We start from the raw sequence: 27476 nt of genomic DNA, 5'->3' as shown, positions 1-27476 counted from the left end.
GTGCTGGCCAGATGTCCAACACAGGGTACTGCTCTAGGCTTGGGAGTTTGCAACTCAGGAAACCAGCATGGCTACTCATAAGGGTCAGAATATGGGCAAGTCAGAGAGCAAGCTCAAATCTAGTCCATATGTCCATAAGTGAGCATGTAAGTAAAAATTTGTGACCAAGCCAGGGGATCAGGTGTAAGACAGGGAGATGGACTCAGCATAGGCTCAAGGGCAGGGTCAGGGAAGCTGGATTTCAGACAATTATGAAGAAGAGGCTGTTGTGATGGTGGCTTTCTAAAATTGATTGCCCACAGAGTTGCATGTATTAGGTTGGCCTAGTTTAGAAGCACAAAGTAGGGGGTTGGTAATATGCAAAATACTGGAGAGGTTGAAAACTTACTTAGGTAGTGTTGGATTACGTGACTCCCCAGTGGCTCTTTAGTACCTGGAGTTAGAGATAAGTCAGATGTGGCCCCTGCCTGTGTTCACCATCTGCACAAAGAGACAGAAATGTAAATAAAAATATTACAACACTCACAGGATTGCTGGGATGTAATAGTCTCATTCTACCAAGAAGGTAGTAATAATGGCTGACATTTATTGAAAACTCACTGTATACCACCAGGTACTATGTTGATTGCTTTACCTATATTTCCTACTGTATACCACCAGGTACTATGTTGATTGCTTTACCTATATTTCCTACTGTATACCACCACGTACTATGTTGATTGCTTTACCACATTAAATTCTTACAACCATATGAGGCAGTGCTATTATTTCTATTTTATAGATTAAGCAAATGGAGGGTAAAAGAATTTAAACAATAACCACCCAATGTTGCACAGCTAATTAGTGGTGAAGTCTAACTCTGACTTAGACCTTGACCTCTACATTAGTCTGTTCTGGGAGACACATTTTAAGATGGATGTTGGGAAATATGGAACTTGACAGGAGTGTTAAGAATGGTGTGGAGATGGGAATCCACAATCTATGAACACGTGTCTCCTCAACCCCTTCCAATGAGTCTGCTGAGACTGAACATAAAGGGCTAGAGGGGGAAGTACACACTCTGGCTTTAGGTGTGAATGATGAATGGGTGTGGCAGACAGTTTCATTTGGTATAGAAGGAAAAGAGATTCATCTGCAGATTCCCAAACCACTTACTTGGCTCTGAGTGCCGGGTTCCTCTGGCACCTCAGCAGAATGTCGGAGTAACTGATAGATCTCGGGAAGTTCTGCTAGTGAACAACAACTACAAAGATAAGAGCATCTAAGTCATGTTGATTTAGGAGAAGACATTTAATAGAACTCTCCACATTTGAAGAGTTGTCATATGCAAGAGAAAAAATAAATTTGTCTCTTGTGACTCTAATGAATGCAGCTGAGACCAATGATTAGAAATGATGGGAGGCAGATTGCAACTCAGTAAAAAATTATTTTTCAACAACTAAAGCTAACAAATACAGAAGCTTGTGGGAGTGTCAGTTCTTCATCACTAGAGGTATTCACATAGAGACTGTGTCACCTTCTGTTGAGAGGGGTAGTTTTCAAATTTTAGAATTCATAAGAATAATTTCTGGGCATGGCAGCCAGATTCTGATTCAGGAGGTCCTCGTAGGCATCAAGAATGTCTCCTTTTAATAAGCCAACTAGAGGATTCTGATGTGGGTGAGAAATAACAATCTGCAGATTGTAGAAGAGATATCTATTTTAAAAGGAGAAGCTAGATTCCATGATGAAGTTTCCATTCAGCACTCTGTCCAGACCATGTTGATCTATTTCTTCCCAGAGTTCCTGTTGTTTGTATAGTCTTTATCACATAATTTAATATTTGATTACATTTTGTCTTCCTCTTCTAATCGTTTCCCTCATCCCACAAATATTTGCTGATAATTTACCATATGCTGAGCACCATTCTAGGCACTGGGGAGACGTTACAGGGCCAAGCAGACAAGGCAGCCTGACCTTATGCAGCTGATAATCCAGTGAAGGGAGATTTGTAAAACCCCAAATATATCAGGTATTTTATAAATACTTTCCTCCATACAACCAGATGCAAACTCTTTTGGGAAGAACCCTGTCTTAGTATTTTATGTAGTGTCTAGAACAATGCTCTGCAATAACAGGTACTCAAAAGTATATTTTAAAGCAACGATGGAACAGTAAAATGAGAATACACTTGGAGAAAAACAGCAAAACTTTATATTTTCTGCTATAAATCAGGCTAATCTCAATGGTTTAACTGAGGATTTCTTTGTGCTTTAGGATGGAGAATTTTTGTAAGCCAAAGGACTTTTTTCTACATTAATAGAAAATGTATCCAGAACAAGTAACACAAGCTTCTTGAGTTTTGCAGGTCACAGGCTTATAGCAATAGTGAAAAACTGAAAGACATCCAGAATACAGATGATGAGGGTTCTTAGCACACCATGGTATAAGACAGTGGCCAACAAACTATTTTTTAAAGGGCCAGGTTATTCAATATTTGGGGGCTGTACGCTCTCTCTCACAACTAGTCAATTCTGCCATTGTAGTATAAAAGCAGCTTAGAAAATATGTAATTGAATGGACTTGTTCTAATAAAACTTTATTTACAAAAACAGGTGAAAGGCTGGATACAGCTCTTAGATCACAGTTTGCAGACTGCTATAAGATAAGTAGTTCAAAGAACTGAGGTGTTTAGCTGAGTGTATTAGTCCATTCTCACATTGCTATAAAGAAATACTTGAAACTGTGTAACTTATAAAGAAAATCAGTTTAATTGGCTCATGGTGCTGCAGGCTGTGTGGGGAAGCATAGCAGCATCAGCTTCTGGGAAGGTCTCAGGGAACTTAACAATCATGGTGGAACGCAGAGAAGGAGCCAGGCACTTCACATGGCCGGAGCAGAAGAGAGATGCAGGGAGGTGCCACACACTTATAAACCACCAGATCTCATGAGAACTCTACAACACCAAAGGGGTAATCTGCTCCCATGATCCAGTCACCTTCTACCAGGCCCCAACTCCAACACTGGAGATTACAATTTGACATGAGACTTGGGTGAGGACATAAATTCAAACCATATCTCTTGAAGAAGACAGAAAGAGAATATCATTACTATTTTTCGATATTTGAATCACTTCCCTGCAGAAGAAGGATTTGACCTATACTAGAAAAAACAGAGGATATATGTCTAATATTTTAATAGAATTCTCCAGATGGTTATGAGTTTAATGAGTTTACCGACACTGGAGGTGTTCAAGCAAATATTGAATGCCCAATTCTTGAGACTGTTCCAGAGCAGGCAACGGAGTCTGGTGAACAATTTGACTAAATGTCCTTTAAGGTCCTTTTCAACCATGGGATGCTGTCATGCATGTGAAGTTTAGTGAACAGAGCAGGGCCTAACACATGCTGAGATTGACATAGAGACACAGGTAAATGATACCCCAGCAATTTCACATGTTAAAATTTATCTATGGTAAATGAATGACTGAGTGAAAAGCAAGCTCTACTAAATGTTAGGTACCCATATTAATAAGCAGGTTAAAAATAGCCAGATTAAAAACAGTTAACATCAGGTAAATATCATTTTTTTTTCAGTTAGCTTGATTTATAGCCTTTTAAGATTATATCTGGGTTAAATGGATTGGTCATTCAAAAACTAAGTGGATGTCTCTCAATCACATAGATTAAAAAGAGAGGGAAGACTCCATCCTACCTTTTAGAATTTAAAAAGTTTTAATTTTTTATCTTTTGGACTTCTTGTAAAATTTCTTTGTGTGCCTTATGATGTTTTGCATTTATGAAGTTTAAATGCTAAAACAGCACAAATTCATCCTCACAAATGGATGTGTAGATCTATAAAATTAATAAACAATGATTTATTGGGAGCCTATTGCTCCACTGAAGAAACTGAGAACCAGACAGTGCCTGAAGGATGAACATGACAAGGAGCTAAATGGTTTAAAATTTGTGGCTATCCTTAATATGCTACCCATGTGTGCCAATGAGGCAAATCTTCAGCCAGCTTGAGCCTGGTCTCCACCTCCCAGTGGAGGGTCAGAAGGGGTGAGTGATTCCAATCAATATCCAGTTGTTAGAGTAACAGCCATGTCGGTTCTGGATGGCTGACTGGATGAAAACATGTTTGTTCTACTTAATGCGACAGTGTCTTGTCAAATTAACAGCCATGGTGGCAGGAACAAGCTTGCTTAATGGGTTAGAGTCAGTTCCACAGAGAATCTATCATCAACATGCAACTGAGAGGAATCCCAAACCTCATTACCAGGGTTTATTTGTAGATAATAACTGAAGGTATGCCATGTACTTACAGCAGGATTTGTTTGGTTTTTTGGCAACTCAGTTTGATGGTCTTTATCAAATGTTGCCCTTTTAACTCCCCAAAACTCTGTATGATCATGCTTAGTCTGTGTTTAAACACACTAAGTAAAGTGCAATATTTAAGCAGCTATGTTAAGATGTTTTAGCAAGATAGAATGATTATTTGAAATAACCACGTATTCGACGTGCAGGGCAGTGGGGAAAAGGAACTACTCCAGTGAGTGCTTTAATCCTGCACTTCTTGGTGAATATTTAAATACACTTTTCCTCCCTAGAGGTGAGCTGTTGTCCCAAAGCCGGAATCATAAACTGCCTGCCAGATTTAACTCACAGTTAAATTGCATTTGGTCCATATAGTTGTGTTTTAAAATTGAAATGCTTGCTATCACTTAGAAAAAAAGAAAATTTCACATGCGGTTCTAGGTGTTTCCTTTCAATGAAAAATTCAGAGAAGTCAGCAGCATGGGCCAGCTTTTCGCAGGGCAGTAGTTTTCTGGAACTGTGTGTTAGTCTGTCTTCTCTAGATAGGTTGAGTGTTCTCCATGGTGTCTACTGTGCCTGCCTTATTCATTTATGTGACCTAACCAGCCCCTTGAAACATTGAAATTTTCCATCTGTGATTAATAGACTAAATCTTGATTTTCTAATCATACTCATATATGAAAAATGCAATATTATGGCTTTACCATGTACAGATATTGTTAAGGCACTGTTTGCTTCTTTCTTCTTCTAGTCCTCCAGTCCTCTACCAGTGCCTCCCAGTGGCCTAAACCAGCAGGAGCCATATGAAAAAGAAGTCTGGAAGATGCTAGTCCTTCACAGGAGGATACGAGAATGGCAACGAGAAGATCTGAGGACTACGAGATTTAGGACGAACAAATCTAGGAGCCAGAAGATATACCTGCTAGTAGACGCTATGATCTTAAAAAAGTCTTGAACCAATGTGACCTTCAGAATTTTTCATCTGTAAAATGAAACATTGGGCTAGACGGTCCCTGAAACTTCTTAAAGTCCATGATTCTATGGTGGAAGGGGTTGGTACAGCTTTGATTTCATTGTCTGTTTATACCTGGCTGAGTTCTCTTGTGACATGTGACTGTCCTTCTTAAGAAACTGAAAGACAACCAAGTAGCTGATTATTGAGATACCGAAATGTTTTAGGGAATGCAGAGAATACAGCCTACCTGATATAAAGTCTGACAGCAACAACAAAAATCTCTCTGGGGAACTGTATTTAATAATTAAAACAAAAGGTTTGGAGGAAATATTCAAATTGCCACTTTAACAGGAGAGTAATCTGTGGTGAGAATGCTTCAACAGTGATATGGACTGGCATTAGAGCTAAAGAATCCCAGCCTGATTTGATAGTGACTCTAGCTGTTTTATGTTCCTCAGGAATCCCAGGATGTCTTTCAAACAAACAAACAAAACAAACAACAACAATGACATATTATCTTCATCACTTATCAGAGATGATTTTCCCAGAATTGTTGGCTCAAATTTTAGAAGAAGTTCTAGAAACTGATTCAACCTAAAATTAAAACCTGCTAGCTCTTCATGTAAATCATGGAATCATTTGTTTGCTACTGAACCGCATGTTGACATTGAAGTACAGATGTTTGATGTTGAATTCATTCCTCTTTGTATAACAGCAACTACATGATAAACCAGGGAAAAAAATGGCAGCATCTTTTATATCTTCGTTTGTTTGAAACAGATAAAAATATTTCATTTTCCTTATTCGATGTCAAATTACCCAATAATGACAAAATCTAAACTTACATTTTCAAGGGATTTTTAAAGTGTATTAAATTTGTAAAGGTAAAGCAATACTTTAAATACACAGTTTGAAATATATCAGTTATGGAGCCAACTGAGATGTCAACAATTTAGTAGTTTTTATCTCCGAAAATAGAGAATATTCAGAAGCAGATCCAGAAAGTTTCATTTTAACCTCAGTTGGAACCAGGAAGAGGAACTGAGGTTGCTTACTATCAGATCATAATACAGTGGACACTGACATTCTTCCACACATTAAGTCATTTGTACTTTCTCTTTGACAAATTTAAAATCTCAGAAGTTAATTGTGGGAGCTAGTCCTGATTCACCAAGATCAACTAGCAGTTGCCGGAACATTTTCTTTCAAAAGCTTGAAAATGAATCAAGTTTACTTGTTAAGATGTCCAGCAAATAGCAAGATAAACATGGTAATATACTCAGTTTTAAATATATAAGTTTATATCAATAATATATTTAAAATAGCATACTTTAAGGTTACTAATGAATATGTGAAGCAAAACGAAAAATGTTAGTTTGCAAGAGAAACTGATTTTATTTGATGACTTATTTTACTTCAGTAAAATATTGGTTAAGCAGAATAATTGAAAAAAGAAATATCTGAGTAAGCAAAACTTTGATTTGGCTAGAAAATAAAGTAGATTTTTCTTGCACTTGTAGCCTCACTGTTGAGAATTTTAAGAAATGATCCTCCTTGTTTAAATTCAATTGGCCTTTAATGGGCACATAACACATGCTGGGCATTACAGTGGGAGGCTGAAAAGAATACCATAAATAAGTAATTCCCCTGGCTCTCAAGGAATTCTTAGACTCAATAAATAGAGTACATTGAACACAAGTGAATTATATATATATATATAATATATGTGTGTGTGTGTGTATATATATATATATATTTCTAGAATCCTTCAGACTTAAATTCAGTTTCAGAAAAAAAAAAAAAAGCTCATTTTGAGTTTCGATTTCCGTTGCCTTAGCCTGTAGATGGAAGTGGAGAAGAGCAGAGGAAGGATCACTGGCTTTAGAAGAAGTCTTGAGGATGAAACGAAATAATGTGTGTGAATGCTCTTGGCATAATATATGCTACTTTGCTAATATCAACAGCATTAATATTTATTTATTTATTTATTTATTTATTTATTTATTGTATCAGTCACACGGCAGACATTATTATGTTGACTGTCTCTCTGATAAGAGCTTGCAGATGGGAAGGAAGTTGGATGTCACAGACTTTTTCTTGATTAATCAACCAAACATGCATTGTGTATCTATCAGAGTAAGACTGAACTACATAGGTTGAGTCATACAAACCAGGTTGCTCTGCGAACACATAGGAAGGACATCAAAACCAAATGTTGGGTGCCAGATACTGATTCCTTAAGGAAACCAATATTTGAAGAATGAGGTGAATGTACCTTGTGAATGTGGGTACGTTTTTAGACAGTTGTTTGCAATTTAGAGCAGTTGTTTCTATGAAACAAATGAAGGAATTGTTGGTTTCAGAAACTCAGACATCAGTTAAATTTTGAAGTTAGACCAAAAAAGCCTGTAATTATTTATAAACTGAAATAGAATCCTTCTTTTATATAAAATTTTGTCACAAACTATTGGAATGAGCTTACCTAGTATGCATTCTATATAATATAATTATTGAGAAATGGAATCTTAGCACCTGTCTGCCAGTGTTAAATGGCAACTAAGGAGCATTTAATTCATCAAAAATGAACTGAGTTTCTATTAAATTGATAGAGCTGTCAGAGGATGAGGGAATACAAAAGAGATTTCAAAGTTGTCTCTTTTCCAGGAACTTACAATCTGCTGGGAAAGACATAGATACATATGCACATAACTAAACAAAATTAGGTTTAAAATAGAATACGTACAAGTGTTATACAGGTGAGTAAAGTATGGAGCATTTAGTTTTACAATATGTTAAGGATTTAGAAGCAATAATAAACTATGAAGATAAACGGTGATAGTTTAACACTGTCTCTAATTCTCCATTTGGCTCTGGATATTTAAAATAACTTAAGCAGAATTGTTTGTATGCCCGGATGTCAGAATATTGACTGTCTCTTTCCCCTTCCCATTTGTCTTACAATAATTTTTTTTTACCATCAAATCTTTTCTGCCTATGTTTTTGGATTTTTATAGCCCAACAAAAGGGTGTATATTACTCAGCATTCTGTCAGAATCGCCTAATTTAGGATCTTCAAATTTGAGACGTGGATCTTAGCTGAGGGGTTGGAGAGCATTTAAGGTGTTCTTTGCTTTGGATGTCATGACAAATATATGACTTCAGAAAGAATAACAAAAACTTCGATTTCTGCTAAACCTTTCAAAGAAGAGATGCGTTGAATCTATTAAAATCTCAGTTAAAACTCTGACTCTTGTGTATGTTTCAATTGGTTCTTATCCCATTCTCTCTTTGGTTCACACTTCACCAGCCACACTGGCTTTCCTTCTGTCCCTCAAAAAGCTGATTGTTATTTCTTTACTCCTTAGCCTCTTTATCCTGACTGTCTCCAACTCCTCCAGATCTTTGGTCAGTTAGCTACTTCTCATCATTTAGGTTTCAGTCCAAACGTCACCTTTTAGAGAGATCTTGCCTGACCATCTAGCCTTTTGTGCCATTTGTTTTCAGGAACAGGTAAAAGAAAATGTGGTTCAAGTTTATGTTAACAGCAGGAAATATGAGATCCTACAGGAGGAGATCCTGAGGTCAGGTGAGTTTCAGGTGATTGACTTAGTACCCTAACAAGTTCGTTCCTTTTTTAAGTCCAGCTTCCATATCATTATATTCCTCCTACAGCTGGTTCCCCCTTCATGATGGTAAAAATGGTTTCAGGAAAATTCTGGGCCACAAGGCTCCTTGTTAATACCATAAAACTATTAATTTGTTATGGTTCTTCTCTAAAAAATTTTTTTTAAACTTTCTCTGATGCCTGCAGTAAACTGGTTTTACATTTTTTGACTGGAACTGAGTCATATGATTATGCTTGAACCAATCATTGATAAAGTAGATGGGAATAATTTATAAATATGAGATATGAGTCATCACCATTTGAACTGAAATCCTTCTCCAAATCATGCATTGCTGTTATTCATCAAGAGATGATGAAGTAAGTGCTGGAGATTCAACCAAAATGTCTACATTTCCCTCAAATATAATCTTATTGTCTTTTTGAGTTTTTACACTCACCACAATTTTAAGTTATATATTTATGTGTGTTGTTATATATATATATATATATATATATATATATATATATGTAATTGTCTGCCTTGCTATCATAATAAAAACATCACAAGAGGATAATTTTTGTCTTATTTAATGATGCATTTTTACTTAGAATAATAAAATAGTTGGTGCTCAATAAAATTGTTGAATTAGGGGATGAGCAGGAAACATCACATCATCACTTTCTTGGTCTCTAATGGTCTCCTGACTTCATGAGGATGAGAAACTTCATGAGGATGAGACGTTATTATTAACTGACTTTTCCTTCTTATTTCCTAGAGTCTCTTAAATTCCTAGAAGGCCCCAGTTACTGGTTGAGGGTTCCTAAACAACAGTAGTTTTATCAGTCTTGGACACTTTTGAAGTAGACTTTGAAGGATAAATAAAATGATAAGTAAGTCTTTTTTTAAAAAATAGAAGCACAAGAAAAGATGAAAAGGAAATACAAATTGTAGGAAGACATGTTGAAATTGCATGAGGTGTGCAAAGAAATGAAACTAGTCTGGTTTGACTAAACCTGGGAGCTGTAGAGTGGCTGGGGCAGTAAGGCTGGGAGGGAAGCAGTGAAGCTGACCTACAGATAGTCTTTCTCAGTTATGTCTGTGGTTCTGATTGGCTCTAATTATCTGGTCACTGATTTATTGACCTCAGCACATTTATAATTTGTTTTATATTGTTACCCTAAAAACCTCTTATTTCTTTATACTTGATATCTCAGGTATAGTTTACCTTTTGACTACTTTGTGAACTCATTGATAACACTGAATAGTTTTACTGTGTGTTAGAGTAAAACATAACTGATCTGGATATAAGCTAAGCTTTAAGAAAGGATCTTGAGTGATTTAAAAAAAAAGCAAAAAACACTTATCCTCAGTGCACATGGGAAACACACAGTCATATTGGCAAGATAATATTGAATAAATGAAAGACAGAATGACTCAGAAAACCTGTCTCTTTGTTTTTTGTTTTGTTTTGTTTGTTTCTTGTTGTCGTTGTTTTCTAATCAGGCTTCCCCTTTACTTATGTGATCATAGAAGAGTGTCGCTGAATCCTTTCTAAGTTTGATTTCCTCATTGGTCAAGTGAGGATGATAAAGCTAATGACAATTGTTGAGAAATATAAGTCAAATCAGGAAGACCCTTGGGAAATGAAAATGCTACAGAAATGTATATAATGGGGCTGGACATTATTCTGAAATCAGAATAATAGAAGCAAAGATGAGAAGAGGAAAAGGTTAAGATTGTAAGTTTGGCACCCAAATGGGAAAACCTAACTCACATTTTTTGCCTATCTTGAAGATTTCAAGCTGCACATACACTCTTAAAAAACAAGTTTCACATTTCACTGTAAGAAATGGAGATAATCAGCTGAGTAAACAGTTATAAAGCTCCAAGCCCGAAGACTTCTACAGTTTCAAGATTCTGTGTTAAGTAAATATTTCTGAGTTGGAATGGACCTCTTTGTAAGCAGAGATTATGGAGATTTACAACCTATTTCAGATTCTTGTCTTTCTCTTCCCATCATCACTTGAGAGGGAATAAAGAAATTATCTTACCTTAATATAAGAAAAAAAGTCACTGCATCAGGGCCCAGGAAGCTGTCCACTAATTACTTATGTAACCTTGTATTTACTCATAGATCGGATTTTTCTTTATAAAATGAAGGAACTATATGAGATAAACCCTGAGAATCTTCTGTTCACTAAAATTTCACAGTTCTTAAGCATCCAGAGGAAATAGTGAATTTGAATCCCAGGTAACTTTCCCTAATCACTCAGCTGAGTCCCTTATATTTGTAGTATTTGGGGGAATATCTGTCAGCTTCCACACACATTTCTACAGAATTTTTTTATTCGGGTTTTGGCTGACTTACCTCAGGGAATAATTTTGCTGGCTAATTTAGGTCATGTCCTGTTATCTATCCGGGTGATAATAATAACAGCTACCACCTATATCACACTACATGCTGGGCATTATTTTAAGAACTTTAATACATTAACTGATTCAATCTTCATAACAGCTTTATGACATAGACATTATTGTGATGCTTATTTTATAGATGTGTGAACTGAAGCAAAGTGTGGTTATGTAATTTGTCTAAGTTACACTACTCTTAAGTGCCAGAGTAGCACTTCAAATCTAGACTGTTTTATAACCCCACATATGTGTGCTAAAGTAATAAACTACACTCAGTATGGAGGGTAGAAGAAAAGATGGCAAAAAGAGGTCTACAACTAGAAGGAACAGAGCCAGGCTCCCAGATCATTATGTCCGGTATACAAGGACAGGTAAGTGATTTAAACACGTGTGGGCAAGTGACCAGAAGTCTGAGTTCTATCCCATAGGCCAGTTTACTCTTGGAACTTTGTCTTTGGGATTGCCTGCCAAAAATGTGACTTTAAATATAAAACCAACAAAATGAAATCATTTCTTGGAGAACGTTTCTGTGGTTCCCTGTGGCTTGCCAAGTTAAGAATATCTGTCTTACGTTTTCAAGCACATGTGTTGTAGTAATTTTATGGGGTAACGAGTTGGCTTCCATTAACGATATTTTATTTTTACAGGGGCTGGGCCTGGAGAAACATTATGTGGCAGGCAGTGAAATATCTTGCTTTTTCAGATTGCTTTAACTAATCATCTCAGGTGGATTTTCTAGGAACTCTGATTTTTAACCATTTGACTGCTATGGATTTCAGTGGGCTGTGACTGAGGCTTTGAATGTAATACCATGGAACATAGTGGTAAGGAATGGAGAAATTCAGGGTTTGGTGGAAATAATAAGAGTAGAGTGGAACAAATGTGGTACTTTCATTTCAAACTGAAAACTTGAATGTAATTTAAGTGCATTCCTTGGATTCAATAGAAAATAATTCAATATGTGACAAGAGCTAACAAATGGAGGCAGATGTAATTTATCAAAGCTAGCATGTCTCTCATTTCAGTATATCACATGGAGGATGCTGCTAGTTATCTACCCAATATCTATCCTCTCCTTCTTTCTTATTGGCAGAGGCCCAATTTTACTACTTAAATATTTTATTCCCCATACTACCTTACAAAAAGAGAGTTGGATCTGTGACACATGTTTGACCAAAGAGATCTATTTGGAAGTTGACTGCGATTTCCTGGAAAGCAGCTTCTTCTCGATCCTCCTAACTGGTGAGTAGGACATCAACAGCTGTCTTATAACTGTGAGTGGGACATCAACAGCTGTCTTATAACTATGAGCAAGAAACATTAGTTATGGTTAGTCACACAGAAAGATGGAGGGATCTAGATTCTGGATTCATTGTGAAGTTGCTGTAGCTACATGTAACTACTCAGGCACAGAATTTTTTGTTTTCTAAAATATGTGTGTGTGTGTACATACATATATATATATATGTATATATGTATATATATTTGTATGTGTACACAGTTGCCTAATTCTGAGCCTGTTAGAAATACTCTCACTGTGTTTTTTCCTCCTACCTACACTCTTCTCATGGCCTCAACTTAGGAGCTGACAGGCTTCCACCTAGTTGTGCCTGTGCCAAGGGATCAGGAGGGTCATTCCTTCCACTGGAACTGCCATTCTTGATTATGGTGAATCTTTCTTGATGTTATCAGAGAAAGAAAAGGAATGTAACCTGAGATATGATCACTTGCAACAATCTGTTTAATTTCAACATAATAAAGATATTAGGGTAAAAAATAAGAGAGAGAGAGAGAGAGAGAGAGAGAGAAAGAATTCTACTTGAGAGGACAAGAGAACATGAAAGAGCTTGGTGCCTGATCCTTGCCCAATATTAGGGTACAGAAAATACCGTGGATCTTCTGATGGAAAGAAAGCTGTATAAGGCTGGTGGCAACCTTCAGCATTCTGGAAATGGAATACAGCTCCATTCCCCATTGGGTGAAATGTCTCTGAGGCTAAGTACCAGTAGGCTGTGAGATCTCTGGTCAGTAAATGCTGTTAGGGAATTTTGAAAGAACTTTGAAAGAAGAGTTCAAGAGGTACCAGAGTTGAATGTATGTAATTCACACAGTTCATCTGATGTTACCAAGAAGAGAGAAGCTTGAAGCTGAAGACCTTCATGTTGAGGATGGCATATTAGAAGCTGAAGAACTGCATGTTGAGGGTGGCGTATTAGAAAGGTCTTTGATGGCATTGTTACACTTAAACCAAATTATCTTGGGCTTCTTTTTGCATGAGTCAAATAAACCTTTTACTTGTTCAAGCCACTGTTGGCTGGGTTTCCTATTTTCTGGGCTGAATTCATTTCATACTAGTACATCTCCTCTTCTCTCTCAATACACCCACTTGGTGAGTGCTCAATAGATGGTTGGTATGTCAGGGAAAGATAACTGGGTGAAAGACATACTTTGTGATAGAGGAGTTTGACTAATTGTCTAAGCCTCTGTAATCTCTGCTTTGTATTTATGTTTGTTAGTTTGTTTTGTCCAAAAAGTTTTAGGATAATTATATTTGGATGTGTTCTATAAATGTCAGTTTCTTTATCAGTTTGAGGTGGGTTGTGATCTTCTAAGGAAATGGGGGCATTTTGATTTTCTAAAGACAGTTCAAAGAAGGTAGGATGAAAGGCAGAGAAAAAGGAAGGTGAAACAAAGATAGAAATAGTAAGCAATTGTGCACAAAAGATATGCCTATCATGCTGTTATGGTTTGAATGATTGGTCCCTCCCAAAGTCATGTTAAAATTTAATTTCCATTGTACAGACTTGAGAGATAACTAGGCCATGGAGAATTATTGAGGGTTGAGTGCCTTCGTAAAAGGGCTTTCAGGTGTAGGCTCTCTCTCTCTCTCTCTCTTCATTTTGCCCTACCACCTTCCAACATAGGATAGCACACCAAGAAATCATGTGTCAGATACCAGCACCTTGATATTGAACTTCACAGACTTCAGAACTGTGAGCTGAAATATTTCTGTATATCGTAAATTACTGAGTTTGTGGTATCCTGTTATAGCAACACACAAAACAGACTAAGACACATGGTACAAGTCATCATGTCATTTTATTTATTTATTTAAACAGTTCTTGAGGCATATTTTCTTAAAACTGTCACACAAAATTAGAAATCTGATACCCAAAATGGGTAAAATACCTTACCAATAAGTGTCAGAACCAGATTTCATATACAGATTGTCTGATTCTAAGCATTCACATTTCCTGTGACCTTTGCTCCAGGAAGAGACATTATCTTTAGTATACCAGACAGTTATCAAAGCTACCCTTTGCTCTGGGAGTTGGGGGTATTATATCTACATCTACCAAGGCCATTTGCTATACAAGCAGCCTGGAAAATACAATGGGGAACAATGGCAGCCAGTGCCTTTGTTTGCAAACAGTATAAAAATGAGAAAGATCCATGGATAACAATGTTCCCAAAGCATTTACTTTTTGAATTCTCCTTTTCTGATTCCTCCAGGGTCTTCTCTCTCACACACTTCTCACCACAGTTCCACCTTTGTTCTCCTTAATTTATAGGTGCCTGGGGGTTTTCATCATTTTATTTCTTCTTATCATCAGAGAAAAGTTTTTAAAACTCATTTTAGGCATATGTATATTTACAATGTACTCCAAAGAGTTTTCATATGATCTTTCCAACCAACTAATATAGTTTGGATGTTTGTTCCCTCCAAAGCTTATGTTGAAATGTGATCCCCAGTGCTGGAGGTGGGGCCTGGTGGGAGGTATTTGGCTCATGTCATGAGGGCAGATCCATCATGAATGTTTTGGCGCTGTCCTCATGGTAGTGAGTTCTCACTCTGAGTTCATGCAAGATCTGCTTAAGAGTCTGAGACCTCACTTCTCTCTCTGTCTTTCTTGCTACCTTTCTTGCTATGTGATATATGGCTCCCCTTCACCTTCTGCTATAATTGTAAGTTCCCTGAGGTCCTCTCCAGAAGCTGAGCAGATGCTGGTGCCATGCTTCCTGTGCAGCCTGCTGAACTGTGACTCCAAATAAACCTTTTTTCTTTGTAAATTACCCAGTCTCAGGTATTCCTTTACAGCAACATGAATGGACTAACACAGCAACATAATCTTAAGCATTAATTAGCTCATTTATTTATTCAGTGTTTATTATGTAATTACTACAGGTTGTGTATTGCAAATCTAAAAATCCAAAGTCTGAAATGCTCCAATATCCAAAACCTTTTGAGTACATGATGGTTAAAGAAAATGTTTACTGGAATATTCAGGATGCTCAACCAGTAAGTATAACATAAACATTCCAAAATTGAAAAAAAATTGAAATCTGAAACACATATGGTCTCAAACACTTTGGATAAGGGATACTCAGTCTCTATATAGAAAGTACAAAGTGCTTTCCTTTGAGAGAGAGAAAGTCTTAATAAGTAAACAAATGAGCACTTCAGATACTGATGAGTCTGAGAAAGTAAAAAGTATTAATTTCACTGCGGGTGAAATTTGGTGCTTTTACATTTTATGGTCAAGAAAGACCTCATTTAAAAAAATGAAATTTTACCTAAAAACTCAAAGGATAAGAGAATCATCATAAGAAGAACCTGAAAAATAATGATTCATTTAAAAAGTGAGAATGTGTCTCTTTAAGTGAAAAGACCCTGAAAAATAAGTCTTAAATCTAAAGTTTATACTAGGTGAAACTGCTAAAGTTATACACCAAACCAGTTAAATCTTGGAAATTTCAGACTGAACTTGGAATATTTACATTTTACTTACTGGTTGAAAATCCCAAATCCCAAATGCTATGATGAGCATTTCCTTTATTGTCATATCAATGCTCAAAAAGTTTTGGCTTTTGAAGCATTTCAGATTTGGGGTTTTCAGAATTGGAATGCTCAGCCTAGAAATGTTAACTGACACGCAGTCACTGCTGTAAGAATTATGTGTGTTTCTGAGTATTTATTTACTTAATCTCATTGAAAATAAGTTTACAAATTCTATGTCACTAACTTTGAACTTGACTCAATGCATAAAAATGTAAGCATTGTATACTTTTCTGAGGTTTTCTTTATTAATAGTTTAAAAATTTGAAGAAAATTGCTGAATGGTTTGCAAAAACTCCGAGAAACTACAAAAAAAAAAAAAGTGCAACTTTACAGGGAAGAACAAATAACCTATTAGACAAAATAAAACTCGACAAAGATAATAATTGGAAAATAAAACAGGAGAAAGCAGGTTATAAGCAAAAGTTCTAGATATTAGCAATCTTTAGTCAACATGGAAGCATTTAGCATAGGAAATACGTGTTTCAATTGTGGTTTCTGTAAGACTAAATATTGGAAGTAAACTATTGCATGAATAACTGCTAAGTTATATTAAGAACATGTATTTTACCTCTAGGAACAGTTATTTCATAATCTATTGTGTCAGTGTTAATTTTATGTGTTAATTTGACTGGAACCATGGGTACTCAATATTGGGTTAAGTATTTCTCTGGGTGTATCTGTGAGAGTGTTTCTGGATGAGAATAACATTTGAATCAGTATACTGTGTAAAGCAGATTGCTCTCCCCAAAGTAGATGGGCTTTGCTCAATCCGCTGAAGGTCTGTATAGAACAAAACTGAGTGTTATTTCTCATTGTCTGTTGAAAACATCTATACATGTGGTATAAAACAGTATTTAATATGAAATCTTATATTGTTTGTAATTTTAATCTGATCATTTGCTTCAGAAAGGAGAAGGAAATAGATTATTGACATTACTGACACATTCTCAAGTGTTATCAAAGTTGTATTTACAAGCACCTATGTATCCCTTCTTAGTGATCATGAACACAGAAATTCCTTTGAGAACTGATGAAAGCTATGAACACTCAAACAACCTACACATGTTTTCTTGCGGTTTCAGTGCTTCACAATCACCCTGAAAGTAGTTCAAATATCTCAGTTTAAGAACTCCCACTCATTCCTCAGAATAAGTCTTAGAAATAAATATTCGTATGCCCTTCTATCAATTAAAAAAAGATTAAAGAAGTAAAATAATTACTTGCCCAAGTTCACATAGCTAATGAGAAGCAATACTGAAACTAAATTCAGATCCACCTGAATCCGAGTTTGGTCAATTTTAATCATATCATACTTCAAATCTAGTTTTTCAGTTTTTATCACTTAATATCTGATTTTTTAAACTTGTAATTCGAGGAAATTAGGAAAATATCTGCTTCTTACTGTTGTCCTATGGCAATTATAATTTGAACTTTGTCCCCTGTACTATCAAAATGGAATGATTAAAAATGCCTATCTGCTAGAAGGTTTTGACATTTGAAAAGAATGCCTCATTAGCTGACACACAAAGAGATTCCTACTGCATGCCTTACATCGATTTCACAAACTGGGCACTGGTGTTATGGTCTGATATAGCTATAAGGTAAGAAGGTTTATGGTAAGTTAATTAAGTTCAGGGTTTGGCCTAAGACATAAACTGCCTCTAGATGCAAAAGTGTATCCAAATTGTATGAAATTGTAAGTAGCACAATACAAATCTAAAAGCTCAGTGAAACTCTCAGAATACAGATGGAAATGACTTTTGGCTTGGGAAATGGGGCCAGGTCCAAAGGGATTGTGAAGACTTTTGGGCTTTGAGAAAGCATCATAGTGGCATTAACCTTTCCACAGTCACTTGAAATTTTCTAATTGAAATATGAATGTGAAAGACCATCTCATGGTCTATGATTTTTCCTTTAAGGGAAAACATCTGGGAGGAACATTTATAAATGAATGTAATTGTCAACATGTAATTTATTAAGAAAATAAATTTACATCTTACCTATATTATGATGTCTAGTGTGTCCTTGGTCATTAATGAGAACTGCATATTGCATTTGACTTCTAATTTGCCACCAGAGAAAAGTAATGCTTAAAAATATGTTTATTTAACATTTTGAAAGAAATTCACTGTCTAGTTTTGAATCAAAACAAAACAGAAAGATGCCATATAATGAATGCTTCCATAAGAGAAAGTCACCACTGACTGTGTAATTTCTCTTGAGACCAAGGGCTCATGATCAATAGCTCATTTCAAAGTTGGCTTTTTTTTTTTAAATGACCAGAAATACTTGGAAAATAAGCAGGTCATTTTCAGAAAGGAATGTGGCATATGGAGAAGGAGAATGAGAAAGTGCAAGGATTATGAACACCTATACTATTTCATTCCTTAAATGTTTCTTTTTCCTCACAGCTTTCCAAAGATATACATATACATATATATATTTTGTTGTTGTTGTTGTTGTTGTTGTTGTTGTTGAGACACAGTTTCACTCTTATTGCTCAGGCTGCAGTGCAATGGCACGATCTTGGCTCACCGCAACCTCTGCCTCCTGGGTTCAAGCAATTCTTCTGCCTCAGCCTCCCAAGTAGCTGGAATTACAGGCGTGCACCACCACACCCGGCTGATTTTGTATTTTTAGTAGAGATGGGGTTTCTCCACGTTGGTCAGGCTGGTCTCGAACTCCCTACCTCAGGTGATCAGCCCACCTCGGCCTCCCAAAGTGCTGGGATTACAGGCATGAGCCACCGCGCCCGGCTTAAGGTATAATTTATAACATAAAATTCACTCATTTTTAAGTGTACAATTCAATGACTTTTAGGACATTTATAGAGGTGAGCAGCCATTACCACAATCTGACATTAAAACATTTATATCCCTCCCAAAAGTTCCTGTGTGCACTTTTGTGATTAATTCCTAGTACCACAACTAGCTTCAGGCAAATATTGATCTATTTTCTGTCCCTATAGATTTGTCTTTTCTGGATATTTCATGTAAATGTAATCATACAATACATAGGTTTTTGTGAGGGGCTGCTTTAACTCACCATGGCTTTGAGATTCTTCCATGTTGTAGCATAGACCAGTAGTTTTTTATGGCTGTTATGCCATTGGATAGATCACATTTTGTTTATGTATTCACCAGTTCACAGACATTAAAATTATTTCAAGTTTATAGCCACTAAGAGTAATGTTGTTGTGACATTCACATACATGTCTTTATATGTGTAAAATATATGTGTAAACATCTATTTCGTTTCCTTTTGGTAAACAAGTAGGGGTGGAATTTCTGGATTGTATTTGTAATGGACTAAATTGTGTTCTGCCAAAATTTATATGTGGCTATATTTGGAGATAGCATCTTAAAAGAGTTAATGAAGGTGACACAAGGTCATAAGAGTGGGACCCTAACCCAGCATGACTGGTATCTTTATAAAAAAGAGGAAGAGACATTAGGAAGGCTTGTGCACAGAAGAAAGTCCATGTGAGAACACAATGAGAAGCCCAATGTCTATAGTCAAAAAGGCATCAAGAGAAGCCAAAACTACCAACACCTCGATCTTGGATTTTCAACCTCCATTACTGTGAGAAAATTAATTTCCATTATTTAAGTCTCTTAGTCTGTGGTATTGTGTTATGATGGCTGTAGGAAACTAATTCAGTAAGTTTATGATTAACTTTTTAAGAAACCGCTAAACTTTTCCAAACTGGCTGTACCAGTTTTACATTTCTGCCAATATGTGGGAGTTTCATTTTCTTCACATTCTCACCATTAATAATACTGTCTGTTCTTTTATTATAGATATTCTAGTGAATGTGAAATGGTATGACTTTGTAGCTTTAATTTGCATTTCCTAATTATGTGGATCATCTCTCATTCTTTCTTTGCCTACCCACATGCATGCACCAAGGAAAAACCATGTGAGGACATAGTGAAATGCAACCAACTGCAAGCCAGGAAGAAAGCCCTCATCAAAAACCGAATTGATCAGAACCTTGATCTTGGCCTTCCAGGCTTCAGAACCATGGGAAAATAAATTTCTGTTGCTTAAGCAGACTAAAGTGCTTTGCTGTGGTAATTCAAGCTGACAAATATATAGATTAATAGAAGATAGCTAAAATTTGACTCCACACCTGCATGTGGAATAGGCTGAGTTTCGGTTGCTAATTGGAGACTTTTTCACACTCCAAGACCCAATCAGAGTCAAGTTTCCTTGCTTTTTTATGGACTGATTGTTTTTAGTCTCACTTACATGAAGGAGGCTGCTCTAATGCTCTTCTAGCTTTACTCAGGGCCCCAAGTTTCAGCTTTAAACCACTGTGTTTCTATCCCTAAGAAACATACCCTAAGTACTAGATTATAGGACCTATATCAGGGTTTTCTCCTCCCTAGGATGTTACAGGGTTAATAAAATTGCTTACCTTTTTCTTTTGAGTTCTCTCTCTCTTTTTTTTTTTTTCTAAAATTTGGGATTTTTACTAATTCTCCTGAGTACACCTATTCATTTGTGTGCATTTGTTGTTGCTATTGTTAACTTCTACTATTGTGCGTTTTTGAGGGGGTGAGGAGTCTATGTTGGATATGTTATTCATGTTACCAAAATCGGAATTCTCTTCTTACATATTTGTGAATACACATTTTGTGCAAAATTATCAATAAGTGCAATGCACCTTCCCTGAATCATTATTGAAAACTCAATGTCTAATGCTATTACAATCAGCTTGTTTATTTCATTGAATTCAAAACCTGTAATAATTTCCATGAACTGAACATTTATGTTCCCTTAAAATTCATATGCTGAAATCCTGATTCCCACTGTGACGTGGTATTGGAGACAGAGCCTTTGGAAGGTAATTAGGACATCCCAGCAAAGCTCTCATAATCAAATTAGTACCCTCATAAGAAGAGACATGGGGGGGAACTTCCTGTCTTTGTGTCTGTGTCTCTCTCTTTTTCTATCTCTTTCTCTTCCTCTCCTCCTGCCATGTGAGGACTCAGCAAGAAGGCCACATGCAAACTAGGAAGAGGGCCAATGAGATTTATTAGAACCTAACCATTTTGGCACCCTGATCTTAGACTTCCAAGCCTCCAGAACTGTAAGAAATTAATTAATATTTTTAAGTCACCTATTCTATGATATTCTGCTATCACTACCCAAACTAAGACAGAAATTATTACCAAGAAATAGGGTGCCACTATAACAAATACATAAAATTGTGGAAGCAGTTTTGGAACTGGGTAATGGGTAGATGCTGGAAGAGATTGAGGTGCATGCTAGAAAAAGCAGATATTGGGATGAAGGGAATATTAAAGATAAATCTGTTAAGCACTCAGAAAGAAAGGAAAATAACTATAGAGAAAGTGCCTATCTTGAAGAATACACAAATAATCACGTACAGAAGTTTGGTAGAAATATGGATGACAAAGGCCATTCTAGAGAGGTCTTAGATGAAAATGAGAAACATATTATTGGACAAAGAACAAAAGGTGTTCTTTGTCATAAAGTTTCAAAGAACTCCACTGAAATGTGTTTGTATTCTAGTGTTTTGTGGAGAGCAGTACCTGTGAGTGATAGAATTGGATATTTAGCTAGAGAGATTTCTAAGCAAAGTGTTGAAGGAGCATCTTGGTTCCTCCTGACTCCTTATAGTGAAATGAGAGGAGAGGGAAATGAATTGAAGATGAGATTGTTAAGCAAAAAGGAACCAGAACTTAAAGATGTTGAAAATTCTCAGCCTGTCTGCGTTGCAAAAATGAGAAGGTACGTTCATAAGAGAACACCAAGGGGGTAACTGACCAACAGTTTGGTAAGTTGATAAGTGATGGTGTGAACTATGAACCTAATCAGCCATCTTAACAGAAGCCAGAAATAGAGATGGGGTTATGCAGCAAAGATACAGCCAATTTGAATTAAAAGGGACAGACAGAGTGGAATCACAGATAATTTGAATTAAAAGGGAGAGAGAGAGAGTGGAATAAATGGAAATAAAGGAAGACTTTCAAATTTGTTAGCTTCTGCAGGACAGAATGATAAAGCTATTCAGCTTTAAATTTGCACTATTCTTGAAAAAAAATAAAAGAAGAAGAAGAAAAAGAATTGCCCAAAGGCAATTCAGAGAGCATCAGGTTTTGACAGAGCACAGCTTCCAACAGAAGCCATGGTGGCAGGGATTTCTGAAGCTTCAGGGGTATGATCCTTTCCTGGTGGGGAACTAAGATAGCAATTTACCATCTAGAGTTGTATTATTGAGGAACTCCTCTTTCTAAAGAAGCAAAAGCAAAGCAAAACTCCCTTTGAGAAGAAGCAGAATTTTTCTAAACTAATGAAGAACTTTTAAAATTAGATTTATATCAGCTCAAAGAATGTAGCAGAAGTAATTGTTCCTTTATGGAAATCATTCTTTTATTGATGTCTTCTTAGGCAATTTTTTCTGCTTCAACTGAATTGCAGTCAGTTACTCCCTGGTCTCTGAGCACTGCTAATAGGTAGGGAAAAACTGAAGAATGGATATACGGAGGAAACTCAACTCATAAATATGCCAACTGAATGTAAGCAGTATTAATTACAGGCACTTGTGGATGACAGGATATTAAAACTCCAAGCTGCTGGAGTTTTAACCTACACTCACTCTCGCATTAAAATATTTCACCATGTACTTTGGCAAGATCTGTATCACCTTACTCTGAAGGTATCTAGAGTTGGAATACCAGACTTGAGAGTCTGACTCTCAACCCTCTCGTATATTGTGTTCTGTTGGGAGGTTGCCATTTCTCACACAGTCTGCTGACCAAACGGCAAGAGATCGTTAACTGATATTTTCTTAAGCTTTTATGTTCTCCTGGAAGTGGTCATTATAGATTTATATTATACTGCACTTATGTTTATAATGCATATAGAATGAATGATTTATTTCACCTAAGTCAAACTTTAGGTGGGTAGTCCTCATTGTATAAGAATTCTTGAGGATGACATAATTCAGAGGGTAGAGGAAGTAGAAATAACATGAGCTTGATTAATAGAATGAAAACATCAGGTTCCTCACCTGTAGAATTGAGATACTGTCTCCCTCACAGGATTGTCATCAGAATTAAAAAGTAGAGTAAATGTATTGAGCATTGAACCCAGTCCCAAGAGCTCAATAAATGTTAATTTTCTCCTCAACTTTTCTAAAATTTTGAATTAATTCACAGAATTTTACAACCATAAAGCTGAAAAGAACTTTGGACATCTTTGTAACACTTATCACTGGTGTGGAAATAGGGTAGGAGATACTGAGTTGGTGATGTTCATTTAGAAGGTGGCTTAAAGCCCCACTTCTGATTCCTTCCTAATATTCAGCTAAAGCCTGATGGCTTTCTGCTTTTCTTCTTGTTGCTTAATAAAAGGGTAAGTCTGTACTACCTCTGTGATGTCAGGGAATTGTCTTTTTCTGTAGGATTTTAAAATCTGTAATTTGCTGTTCATGATATTTGTTTGCCTTGTCATTGTTTCCAGCCACTTGTCTGTACTTTTCCCGTCTCTGTACTGTCCTTGTCATGCTGCTTGGTACTTCAAAGATAAACCTCTAACCCTCACCTCACCCCAGGTACAAAGGAAGTGCAGAAGTTAAACCTCTCCCCAACATACAGGCGTTAAAAGACCTTCCGTACTAAGAACACAAACAAAACCTTAGACTTTAACTGATAGATAAGGTAAGAAAACAACAACAGAAAACAAAAAACAAACAACAAATAAACAAGCAAAAAAAGGGAGAGAAGGCTCCACAAAAGGTTAGACTTTCCAGACTTTAAGGGAGAAACAGTCTTTCATTTTCTAGGAGGACACGAGTGAGCTTTTTATCTAACCGAAGTTCAGGAAACCAAATAGCTGGAAAATGAAGATCATTAATAATTTCTTATTTTAAGAGGTGTCATTATAAAATTAAAGAATGAGTCATTCTACTGTTTAGTCTATGAAAGTAGGAACTGGTTTTTCTTTTGTTTCTCTTTCTCCTCCCCTCCCCAAAGGAACACACAGATGATTTAAACAGCCTTCGATTACAACATACCTAAAATAATGAAGCAATTGAGGAGGGAAAAAAAATCAGCTGAAGGTGTAAACCCCCTCCTGGCTGGATGACTGTGGTATATTTCATCTTCGCATTCTAAATCAATGCTAAGCAAAGCACAGAAATGTTTACCTTTGTCTGATCTCTAATTCCCTAAATTTATGTGGAATCATGCACAGATGCACTGGAAACCAGCCTGGAAAAGCCTGGCATTTTAATTGATCCCAGAGCTTCTTGCCTCACGGCTCCTGCTGTGATGAAGTCTGCTACTTGTTCCAAAGATTCTCCGCCTGGTTGCCTAGCCACGGCAGCTGGCCAATCAAGGTGTCCGTATGCAGCGAAGGAAGTAACCAATCAATTTTTTAATTTCCTTCTGTAAACGGGAGTGAATCAGGGTGGATTTGAAATCTCATTAGTCAAAAGTAAGACGTGTAGTGTGCATTTTAACATATGTATTAGTTGAATACATTTGGCATTGAGTCATAAATTCTGATGAATATTTGAAAGCCCATTTCAGACAAGTTTGAACCTTGGACCTTGAATTACTAACTTTTTAAAAATGTTTTATATTCTTACTAGTGCACTCCATGTATAAAATTTAAATAGATTTCTCCCCCTCCTAATTTAACACCTGCCTCCTTGAAAAGCAGTTTCTTATTAAAATTTCCTTTTAAAGACAATTTTATTCTGTCAGTTTGTCTGGCTTTATCCTCTCTCATGACCAATACTCTGGCGTAAGGCCCAGATTTCTTCCCATTTGGATTCTGAAACAGCCCCATGATCCTAGTTCCTCCAATCCCTTCTAGAAGCCATAATCTATTGTTATATAGTTTCTCCAATCTATTCTATAAGGCATCATCAATTGTCATTACTTCAGTCCTCTTCTGGAAAACTTCTACTCAAATGCAGGCAGTCATGGGTTGAAGTGAGCACTTACTGATTGACATATTTCAGTAAATTGTCTGGTATCTCTGAGCCTCAGTTTCCTCATCTGTAAATATGGAAGTAATTAGGTCAAAGGAGATAATCTCTTTACAGAGATAATCTCTGTAAAGTACTTAATCAGGCTCATCTTATATGTATACATATACATATAAGATGTATATATATACATATACATATAAGATGTATCTTCTATTATTTCTTACTATTATTCCATTATTTCTTACTTTTATTTGTATATGTATATGTATCTTCTACTATTTGTATCTTCTATTATTTCTTACTATTATTTAATGTCTCCTTTTTTGTTGATCTTTTTATTATATCTTTGAGATTTTTCATAATCTTGCCTTGGTTCCATCCATCTGTACATTCTGATTTCTAATAATCCTTCCCATATCTCATTTCTCATCACCATGTCTTCATCACTCTGATCAGATAGCCTCTTCACAGAGCCTCAAATTTATCATATTATACTGGTGTCATACTTTAACTTCTACTGATCCTTCAACCGATATTCAAACTCAAGTATCACTTTCTAGTGGAAGATTACTTCATTATATGCTTTCACAAAATCATGTTAATTTATGTCCATAGATTTTTCTCAGTTTGTAATTATACATTGCTAGTACAGCTATTTAATTAATTAATGTTACCTCCCTGACAATGCAGGGATAACTGTGAGAACAGGAACAGTATGAGTTTTTGTTTTTTACTCTATTCCTAGAGCCTAATATGTAAGTATGGCATGAATATTTGTTGACAGAATATTGTCAAATTCTTATCTACTGAAAAGGGCTCTCATCTTGCCCCTTTTCCAGATCTGAAAAATGTTATCTTTTGAAACTCTATATTAATTCCATTGGAGGGAATCAATATTTAAATAAACGTTTACTGAACACATTCTGTGTGCCCTATATTATAATGGGTAATATAGATGAATTATTTTCCTAAACTTCATTGAGAAATACTGGATAAATAGATAAAAATAAAATTTACTTAAAGCAAGTTCTTAACTCTGTGTGTGTGTGTGTGCATGTGTGTGTGCGCACGTGTGTGTGTGTGTTGGTGGAGTAGGAATGAAGCAGTGTGGTTGGTCCAGTAGAATGAAACAGGGGACTGAGAAATCTGGCCTTTGATACTTGATCCTGAACAAACTTGGGTAAATCACTTCTCCTTTCTAGACCTCTGTTTCCTTGTCTGTAACCTGAGCAGATTGAATCAGTATTTCTTTAAGATGCCTTCAAACTTCGTGGGTTGAAATAAAACATGTTACAGAATTAACATATCAGCGAGATTTTATTTTTAAAAAAATCCTTTTAGTTCAGCTTTATATGGATAAATAAATGTATTTAGTAATATATAATTAGAATATTATATTGTGCTTTTCTCTAGGATACAATAACATAAACATTTCTAGTGGTTCTACAGTGGACTTTATAGCCATCATTTTTTGCACTTTTAAAATTTATACAATAAGTACAGTATTGAACAAATACTGTGTGACAGGCCCAATGTGACGGACTGGAGGTAAAATGAAGAATGAAAGAGGTGTGGTCTTAGTCCTTATAGAGCTTACTATTAGTGCAGGGTGTATCCATTGTACTCGCCATTTTATACTTACTTTTTTTCTGTAGTTGAGATCTTTTACATTTCAATATATAATTATTTACATATGTTTCTTATTCTTGGTTGTTACTTATGTGCAAGTCTCTATTCTCATCAAAATTATAAATTTTTGGAGATTGCATTATGTGTGTGGGAGTGATCCTAAATCACAAAATTTCATGCCAATTTTAGTTTTAAAATATTCTGTTTTTTTACTATGAAAGTACATGAAATTGTCAATGTATAGCAATATTTATTTGGAAATTGTTGTTGCTTTACATACAATAAATGACTAACACACATGGAATGCCTGTTATGTGCCAGCATTTGCCATGATTATTTTATCTAATCCTCACAACTGTCTATGTGATTACTGTTATCATTCCCATTTTATGAATGGAGAAACTGAGGCCAAGAGTTGTTAAAACAGTGGCCCAAAATATTCTTCAATGTATATGTGGGATTTCAAGTCAGGCTCTCTGACTACTAAAGGCATACCTTTTCCATGTTATGCATTTTCATATACTCAGGTTTCCTTCACATCACTGAGAAAAATACAGTTGCTCTTGTAACATCATAAATCTTAATAACTTTTTGTTGAATCGTATTTTCAGTAAAATCATGAAATTCATTTTGGAGCCATATAAATCTTTGTTTCTGTGTTGTTTTCTGTTTTCTAATAAATCCTACTAGCCTTATTTTCTTTTTTTTGAGACAAGGTCTGATTCTGTCATCCAGGTTGGAGTGCAGTGGCAAGACCACAGCTCAT

The 27476-nt window shown here is 36.0% G+C and overlaps 2 long non-coding RNA genes across 4 annotated transcripts in view; one reads left to right on the top strand and one right to left on the bottom strand.

Moving 5' to 3' along the window:
- Window positions 1–6951, top strand: part of LOC107127301 (uncharacterized) — a 45443-nt gene extending 38492 nt beyond the window's left edge. For all 3 annotated transcript variants that reach the window (XR_010580861.2, XR_006692268.3, XR_001484975.4), the window contains exon 3: window positions 5050–6951. This is a non-coding gene — a long non-coding RNA (uncharacterized lncRNA). The remainder of the gene's footprint in view (window positions 1–5049) is intronic.
- The window catches only part of LOC135967043 (uncharacterized), a 49835-nt gene extending 25413 nt beyond the window's left edge, over window positions 1–24422 (bottom strand). The window contains exons 1-3 of the long non-coding RNA XR_010580862.1: window positions 24290–24422; window positions 12406–12542; window positions 389–480 (exon numbers count right to left, since the gene is read on the bottom strand). This is a non-coding gene — a long non-coding RNA (uncharacterized lncRNA). The remainder of the gene's footprint in view (window positions 1–388; window positions 481–12405; window positions 12543–24289) is intronic.
- Between the last annotated feature and the right edge of the window lie 3054 nt (window positions 24423–27476).

This window comes from Macaca fascicularis, chromosome 14 (genome assembly GCF_037993035.2).
Source record: "Macaca fascicularis isolate 582-1 chromosome 14, T2T-MFA8v1.1".
Lineage (NCBI taxonomy): Eukaryota > Metazoa > Chordata > Mammalia > Primates > Cercopithecidae > Macaca > Macaca fascicularis.
The sequence above is the reverse complement of the archived record's forward strand: the minus strand, read 5'-3'. Positions and strand labels throughout refer to the sequence as shown.